Source organism: Eleginops maclovinus, chromosome 19 (assembly GCF_036324505.1).
Source record: "Eleginops maclovinus isolate JMC-PN-2008 ecotype Puerto Natales chromosome 19, JC_Emac_rtc_rv5, whole genome shotgun sequence".
NCBI lineage: Eukaryota > Metazoa > Chordata > Actinopteri > Perciformes > Eleginopidae > Eleginops > Eleginops maclovinus.
Genome location: NC_086367.1, coordinates 19,107,055 through 19,116,669, shown reverse-complemented (window position 1 = coordinate 19,116,669; position 9,615 = coordinate 19,107,055).

Below are 9,615 nucleotides of genomic sequence, written 5' to 3'. Positions count from 1 at the left end.
AAAGTCATCATTTCCTTTTACATGATTCATTTTGACAGCACTGCTGCAATATTATTAGAGTAAATCTCTTATTTTAGCAATACAACTCAGCAAGACAGTGATCTTGCCAAAACAGAACATTTAATGAGTAACCAAGAGGAGATAAACTACAGATTTTCACAGACAGAAAAAAGTGATCTTGAGAGTCCGATCACAGAAAGCGGTTGAGAACGACAAGTGTGACTGAGGCCAGAGCAACATTGTTTGTAAACTGAACCCTGAACCAGCGACCGCCGGGTTCACAGTGAGTCACAGCCTGTGGTGTCGCCTGTATTTCAGCCGGTCGGTAAACAAGGCAACAGATTGCCAAACAGGAGAAACTGCCCTGGAAAGTACCCAAGAAGAAGCTCTTCAGACGTGGAGGGAAAGTCATCTTCAGCCTCAATAAAACGATAAGAAGACACTCTCAGCTCGGACCTAATCTCTTTACTCTGAGGCAGAAAGTGGAGATGAAAAGTTAAGACAAAAGGTTGCGTGTAGGCTGAGTGAGTTTGTGTCTTTGTGTGTTGTTAGTAAGACTGAAAGAGAAAGAAAAAAGAATCAGTGGAAACTCATGAGCGAAACACATGAAGTATTTTTCAATCCGTTACATCACTAGTCAACAAAACAAGCTTTAGTTCTACACGACCCTGCACCACCTGAGAGCGTGTTATAAAAACTCAGACAAGGCCTAACCTTTGGTTTATGCGGGTCATGGAGAAATGACTCAAAGTAGACGCTGCACTTTCCCAAGATCAAGGTTGGCGAGGGGTCATCGTGCCCCTCCAGAACTGATAATGGAGCAGCCGGGGCCACATGAGTCGACACACTGTCAAGAGTCAAAAGTCTAGAGTTTGAACTCGCTCCTCTTTGGATTTGGCTGAAACTCAAGAGAGGCTACAGGCCACTCGCTCTCAGTCTGATAAACAACTCCCGGGAAGAGAGATGAGACGGAGCAGACCTGGGTGTACGCACAGCTTGTACACAGAAAAACATGGTGTGAAATGGTGCGTTACGTAAGGGCGAACAAATACACAATATGTTCATCTGAAGATTGTTTAGACTAGAACTTAAAACATGAACGTGGTGCACTCACAACAAAGGTGATACAAATGGTGTGATGTCAAATTATTATATATACTCAGCAAACTGTTGAAAATGCATTCAGAAGAAGCTCAAAGCAACTAAACACTACTGTGAAAAGTGGTGAAACTGCAGTTGGTAGTGTATGATCAATAGCAGACCAAAGTGTTTCCATTGGCTGACCATGCACATCCCCTCGTTCAAAGCTGAGCAGTGGATCACACTGAAACAGGAAACACTCATGAATCCACTTGCCCTTCAACAGAGGTGAGATGGAAATGGAGCCAAAAAATACAGGACAAACTTTTGGTTTGACCCGATGTTTGATTTGCTTCCTGGTTATTTTCTAATGTCAAGTTTGTTTAGAAAATGAGATAAAATATCAGATGACATGATGATGGCGTCAGAGAGGGTCCCTGTCCCAGAAATGTGGTTTGAAGACTTGTATTGGCCTCTTCCAAAAGCAGCCATATTTGACTTAGAAGAAGAAAGAGGACTGCATGCACTAGTAGCATTAATGTTGTTGCTGCTCTTTCTTTCACATGTTCTGTAAGCCATTACATTGCACCACAAAGACCCTGGAACAATGAGACGCCTCATTGAATTCAGCCATCACTGCATCTTTTATTCTATTAGGTCACTCTGTTGGTCTACAGAAAAATTCCCTTCCCTTTGCCACAGTTTGTGCCCTAGTAGTCTGAAATGTGGCATGACGTGTGTGAGTGTGTCTGTGTTCGTGACAGTTGGCAAAAAGGGGGTTTGGCAATAACAAAAAGGGCACAAATCTCCTAAATGGAGTCAGGTACCATGGCCGAACCCATGAACCGTTTGTCGTAGAGACTAGAGGATTTAATGGTGGCAGATTTGCAATCTTTAATAGGACTCAGTCTTACATTTATTTATTTGTATGCTGAATAATTAAAAAAGGCCAACAGAGGAACGAAATCCTCTCTTATTTGAAAACTTGAAATAACAGTTACCAACTCATTACCATGGACTTTTTGTACTGCTTATGTTCATGGGCATTTTATAAAACTGTCATGGGCTTTTTTTTCCTCGACCCCCAAATGATTTCCTGTTGAGTTGAAACCACGTCAAATTACGGAATCTGAGAACAGGAAGTGGGCACAAAGGGGAGTTCTGTTAGAGGCCTGAAATAGCTTCTCAGACGTAGAGATTCGTGTCTATAGAAGTTTTGTTCTTGCCCGCGTCCTTTTATTGTGCTTCAGTGGCAGCTCATTGTAATAATATAAAAGGGAGATATTTTTAAAAACAGGTGAGTGGGCCTTGAAGAGAACCAGTTGTCAGAGAAAAAGTGCAGCAGTACAGTTCAAGCAGAGTCTTAAGGTAATTTATTTAAACTCACTTAGGAAAGAAAGACATCAGTGTAGTGGCTGCAGAGTTCATTAGGCAGTGACACTATTTCTTGGAAGTCTCCAGGGTACTTTATGTCGGAGCATTGGGGGTTGGCGCTTAAAGTCGGTACTTCAACTTCGAGGAGGTCATCCTCTTAACACCCATGAATCACCAAAAAATCAACACGCTCAGCCATTCCCACAAGAGCCTTTTTCCATCAAACTACCAAGGGTCATATAAAGTGTGTGTCATTGCACACTGTGGAAAGGAGATAGGTCATATAAATATCATGCCACAGAACCTTATTCCTTTAACCCCTGTCAGGAAACGGCCGTGCGATAATTCACTTTATTTAGATTTTACTGCTGAGGGTGTTTTTTTGTTTTGTTGAGAAACTGCAGGGTCATTATCATCATCATTTTTCCTTTTGTCATGACTCATCAAATGAGGGTGCGACAAGTAAATGAATTTGACCTGATATTAGGAGGATCAACACATTCGTCGCAGGACAGACCATAACAGAACCTCACATGTAGTGGGAGGAAGACGTAGACTAAACATAAACACACCAGGAGTTTCCATTCACAGCTCTGGGACTGTAAAAGCCCTGGCATGGCTGGTAACAGCAGCGTTACCACAGCCACAGATGTGCAAAGTAAAACTCCTGCACTGTAAGCTGATTCCTAGTCAAAGATGCATCTGTTGCTGATCTGTTGGAAAATCTGAAAATTGCCAGGCATAATTATTATTCCATTACTTTTTATGTAGTTTTTCTTGTTTATATCCCAGATTTAAATACCTACAAGTGATTGTACACGCCATGCAGACACCCTTCTGAACAAGAAAGAAAAGCCAACAATTTTGTTTTTTCGATCATTCAATTATTTCAGAAACAAAAAAGGGAGAACAATTTTTAGCTTCTTCTATGTTTTTGTTATTACGATAAGCAGTATTTTGATTGCACTGTAAAGTATTTGATAAAAAAGTACCTCTTATCTTATCTATTTAACTTTTTGTTTTTTTAGCTCATATTATTCTAATTCGCTTGTATATTTTTCACTTCTCCTGCATTACTTGCACATCTAGTCTATTTTCTTTCACTTTTTTATTTCTAGTAATTAATTAGCCTGGGAATTAAGATTTTCATTGCCATACCTACATTGCCATAGCTACTGTGCAAAAACAATAAAGCCTTTGAATCTTGAATCTGCTTTGTCATTCTTCATTGCAAACGTCCAGCAGGAAAGCATGAAGCTCCACCCGGACGCCCCTCCATCCTCCTTTCACCTGGCCGAGTGAAGGCCACAGTCTGATCCACTCCTGCTTTAAACTCTGATCATGCGTGCAGGAGAGCGCATTTACACCAAAACACAGATTGTTTTTACCCCGCGTGATTCTTTACAGGCTTTTTCTTTTACACAACTCTGAAACCCGGTGACACATGGAGAGGAAATAAATTAACAACACAAGAAACGCAATCTAAACCAACTTCTCCTTCTTATTCCTCCCCACTCGCCTTCTAACTACTTCCAAAAATCCAGCTCTCCCACTCATTCCCTCCCGATCCCTCGTACTCCCCACTCCCCTCCCACCCCCTTCATCTTATGGGCCCTCTCGGACAGCTGGCTCTGATTATGGCTGTGAAAAATGGGGCAGTCACGCCAGCAATCCCCCTCCAGCATTCCTGCAGCATGACTCCGCACTTTCTCCCTATAGTGGTGCTCGGCCCGTCTCTGCCTCCCTCCCTCCCTCACTCTGCATCCCTCTGTCTTTCTTCAGCTGTCTCTCTTTCTTTCTCTCTCGTTGTTTTACCATTTAAATACAAGCAAAGAAAAGGGGGGTCGTTTATGCAAGCAGCTGTTTGTTTGAGGGGATTTGTGTCCTGCAGAAATGGATGTTTTAAAAATGAGCTGGACCCGGGGGGAAAAAAATGAATGGGAGATTTTGTTTGAGTTAGTCATACGACAAAGACAGATGGAAGAAATATTGAAGCAGCAGTGGACAGCTCCTTCACATATGGAGCGCTATACAAAAACACAGCGAGCCCGCACAAGAGCAAACACACTCCATCACTGCGGCGTGATATGACGTTTATGGTACATAACAAGACTATATAATGGTTACAGCATGTCCTAGAGCACATTGTTTTGGCAGATCTATACTATTTATTTGTCTTATATGAAAAAGGCACAAACCGCAGAAGCGTAAATGCTGGTTGGGTTTCGTTACATGAGTTGGCTCAGTTGAATCAGTTCGGACTATAAAAAGCTCATTTTTAGCACAACTCTCCACACCTGTGCTAGCCTGCCAAACGTTCCACCTTGGTTGCGTCCACTCTCTGCTGCTTCATACACTGGAAAATAGGAAACCAGCCCAGAATTCGTAACGGAATCTTGACGCCGTGAAACCCAAAATAGTTGGCAGGGGAATAATTTTCTTTATAAAGAAAAATGATCGGGGGATTAATAGATAATGTGTCATAATCACAGCTATAAACCTAAATGTTACAGCTGAATTACAGAGTGTACCATAACTTAATGAAACATTGAAATACATCTGCACAGCCTCAGATTTACTGTGAAGATCCACAATAGCTTGGGGCTATGCAGTGCAGTGCGTCCATGACAAGCTACAAGTGTGTTTTTTTTTTAACATGTGGCATTAAGAAAGGTAATAAACTCAGGTCAGTACTTTGAAAAACACTTATTTTACTGTAGAAGTTTCAGCTGGGCTTTTTAATTGTAGCCATGTGTTACATTTAGCTAGGTAGTAAAAGCTAATAGCTAAATATCCAAAAGAATCAAATGGTCCTACAGGTTAGAGCCAGCAATAGTTTTCTAACATCCTAAACTTTATCTCAGGCATTTGAAATACATTTATAAGGTCTGTTTAACCATCTTGAAAGTAGATCACCTTCAAAGCGGACTAAAGCTGTGTTAAATGCTAACATTCTCAAGAAAATGCTGACAGTGGCGATGCTAACATGTCGTTCAAACTCAAAAACAAAAAAGCGCAGGTTGACTGATTGTAAACCAGCCTTGAATATATTAAAATTGATCCTAATGCAAGATGAAGACATTCCTTTTGATGGTTGGTCAATACATTTGACCCCAAATTGAAAGTTATCATATAAACTAGAAGATCAGATTTGATAAGTGTTGTTCCCTGCTAAGTAAAAAATCAACTTAGTTCAGATAATGTTTCCGAAAACAATAAAACAAATCTCTTTGAGCTAGCAGTAACTTTCCATCACCCTCTGCTGTATCTACATCTGCAATACCTTGATAATCTCCGTTCGACTGTCCAACAGGGAGTGGTGAGGGCTGTTACAGCATGAAGCGAGCGCTCCAGTCGCCAGCAGATGCCTTGTGTCAGGTTGCATAAACAAGATAAAACACTTTCATCCATCATGCTGCTGAACTGGGAGATTTAGGCCCTCTTATCCGGCTCAAGGCACCTTGTTGAAGCAAAGACATTTTCAGGGCACCAACCTTGATATTACCTCATTGGAGATAAATCATGACTGTGTACTGAGCTCTACAAATACACTCTATGCCTTTCTCTACTTCTCTTTGACCTTTGGAGAAAGGTTTCAACATTATTATTGCAAAACTCTTCAGCCTCTAATCACGTCAAAGTATTGAAAGCTTTAGCAGAAGGCAGTTTTAATCTCACATGACAGCAACGTGATGGAGGCTGTTGATTCACAGGATAAACAGCCCATGGCTCAGCTCCATTTAGACATTGACTCAAAGATCTAATCATGAAAAGACAAACTCCAGGTTGTGATACTGGTGTAATTTTTCACTGGAAAAACTGAATCGTTGACTTTATTTAAATTCATTGTCAACAAATTTCACGTTACTGTATTAGGTTAACTAAAAGCAATAATACTATGAGCTTCAACTTAAAATTATTGCCTTCAACTAACCTAATACCGCTATGTGAAATGTGTTGACAGAATACACTCAGAGTCGTACGTCAACATTGATGTTATCGTTCAATATGAGAGGCGAGATTGTGGCAGTTTTTCGGAAGTATTTACATTTTTTACTAATGGTGAGTCATGCAGCGAGAGAGTTGCCCACAGTGGAAGCTCCGGTACTGTACTGGGCCCACCTACACATCAGCCCTTTGTCTCCACAGCTGCACATTTTCTGTTTCCTCACCTACTAACTCTGTTCCATTCACAAAGAGCTACGTTAAAGCTTGATTGTTCGGACTTTGAGTCGACGTGGAGGATCAAAGCAGGTAGAGGTGAACTTCCAAGGGGCCTGGAAACAGCTGTGGAGTTTATATAAAAATGATGGTAAATGATTGAGGTAACCATCTTAAATGTATTAATAGTTTTCCCTCCTTAGGGAGATGGTGCTCATGTGGAACTCATTTTCATCCTCCTCTTCACAATATCCTTGATTTTATTGGACTGAGTCGACTCGCGTGTTGGCGTTGTCAGAAGATCTGAACGAGTGTCTGACATAGAAATTGACCGCATCCTGCTCCTAAGCCAGCATGAAAGCAGGGTAAAAATGATATTTTTTTTAGTATGAAAGCCGCGTTATTAGCATCAAAAGCCCAGTTTGTAACTCTTATTACAAATCAATTTCTAGCTGCGCAGCGTGCAGTGAGTTTTATTAACTTTGGATCACACTTGTGCTAGCTGGTGCAGCACAGGCCTTTGATGCATGTGCACGCCTGGTGAAGCACTTGAAGCTCTTTATTATGATAACAAAAGTTAAAAATGAAGATTTGAGTTTAATGGTGTACATACAGTTCGTTTCGACAGCATTTGGACCGTTCCTCCCTCTGAGTGTGGACTTGGAGCGCTCTAATGGAGTAAACACTGTTAACAGACATTTGGAAGGTTTCAATGAGGAGAAAGGGGAATTGTTTGGGTGTATTTTGGCAGCAGTTTTGGCGTACACTTGTACTGGTAATGGTATGAAAGTGGGGGCTGTCGGCTTGGGATTTTTGGTAAATGCACCATTATTTAGGAGTCGGGTGGGCTGAGCAGGACAATAAACTTTCATTTCTGGGAAAGCCATTGAATTTTACTAGACTTTCTAGAACCTATAAGAGTAAGGCAAGGCAAGGCAAGAAAAAAAAAAGGCAAACCAGAAAGTATTTAACAAGCGCAAAAAGTGTTTCCATATTCAGCTGTCACACAACACAGCAGTAATGTGAGAGCTCCCCTGGGTTGACAAGAGTCACGTGCGACCGATGTGACACTAAAAGTGCTGACTGGAAACACACACAACCAGTGCTGTATGTTTTAATGGTGATGACATTGAACCACTGACAAAATGTTTTTTAAAAATGCATAATTCTTACTACTTGTTGCTTGTTAAATCTCCAGGAACACTTGTTGCTGGTCAAGTTACAATAAACATCTGCTTTTGTCATGATGATTGTGATTCTTCTAGAATGGAGTGTCCCTACCTTGAAATAAGACATAATCACTCAGTTGAAACAGTACAACCGTTTCAGGGTTCTCCGTACACATGATGTTTTCTTGCAAACTCATCTGCGTTTTCTGGTGTTGAGCATCCCCACTGATGTGTCATCAAAGGAGGCCAAAGTAAACAGAAGTAGCGAGGAAGCAGATCGAATTGATTACGTTGAGCCTTTTGTTCTGTTATCACAAAAGGATGGACCAACGATTAATGATATAGAAGATTACTGCATGCAGGACTCCATTATCTGTTTCCAGCCTGCAGAATATGAAGTGCCGACTGATGTCTCCATGGCATAAGTCCAGGAAAATCAGCTATTATTTCAGTAATGCTAGGTTGAAATGGTTCAAAATTAGGTGCTTGAACAGAAGCATAACCCTTCCATGTTAGTGGGAAAGGGGGAGTAGATTTGTGTCCGAAAGAATGAGACCCAGCACTGTTAAAGGCTCAACAATGGACTAATTGACTTGTTAAGAAGGCAGTGGTTTGGTAGATGCTTCAACATTATGGCAGACAGGATATTGGACCCCTGTGTGGTATATGCCTGTAGGACAATCCTCATTGTCCTGGTGGATACTAACGGCTGGAGCCCAGGAACTGCTCTGGACTGGATGTTAAACCCTGGCAGCAGAAAATTACAGCTTTGGCCAGGAAAGTCAACCAAATGGGCTGATTCTTCTCATTCAACCCAAAGGACTCCACACAGCTGCACCTTCTTTCACTGCCAGGGAAGAAGACAGTCTGAAAGAGGGAGAGGAGAAAGGGAGGCGGAGTGGGGAACAGTTGGGGGCTTTTGGACTGGACCAGTCTCAAAGACCAAGAGGGTTGTTTTCCTTACAAAACAGAAGAAAAAGAAGTGGCCTCAACTTGGACATCAAATTCTATTTTGGGGTTGTGGGCAATCACACAAAGTCCCTCATTTATTTTATTTGCGTAATTGGGAGTGTTTTTTGCTAAATTACAATCAAAGCGTGGAGATGGTGATGTGTTCAGGCCCCAGAGGAACGTTAAATGCTGTGAGTCTCGTCTATATTCCTCAGAGGAAATATTTCTGCCAAAGGCTCCTTGATCTTTATCCACATAGCTTGAGTTTTACTCATTTCCTCACCGTTTTTCCATTAAAGTGAACACGGACACACTTCATGAGCTCATGTGACTCTCTGGGACTTGCGGCAGGTCACAGAGAAGAAAAGAGCAGAAGTTATGTGAACATTTCATCTCAGGAAGACAAAGGTGCAGTTTAACAGATGAATGATCTGCTGCTGCAGCAGAAACACCTGTTGCTCTCTGAGTTCACCACAACACCCACATACTGACTATCTGCAGCTACACTACCTCCTTTACCATAGGCTAAGGGCAATGCAACTAAAGAAAACACATGCAGAGAAACAAATAAGCGAGAAAATATTCACCAATTTGAAGACATATTGACTGGTTAAGTTTGCTGTGAGGCCAAAAAGTTGAACATACTCAGTGAAAAACAGCAACAATAAAAACAACATGGCATACACTCAATAACAGTGGCAGCATTGAAGGTGTCAAACCACACAGGAAAACACACTACATGAACAGAAAACATAACCAAATAAAGATAACAAAACCAAAAGAGCCAACAAATACAGAAATGTGCTGACAATTGAGGAAAAACAACAAGACAGAGACAGGCAGCATGAACCAATAACACACCACATACAGAAGCACGACC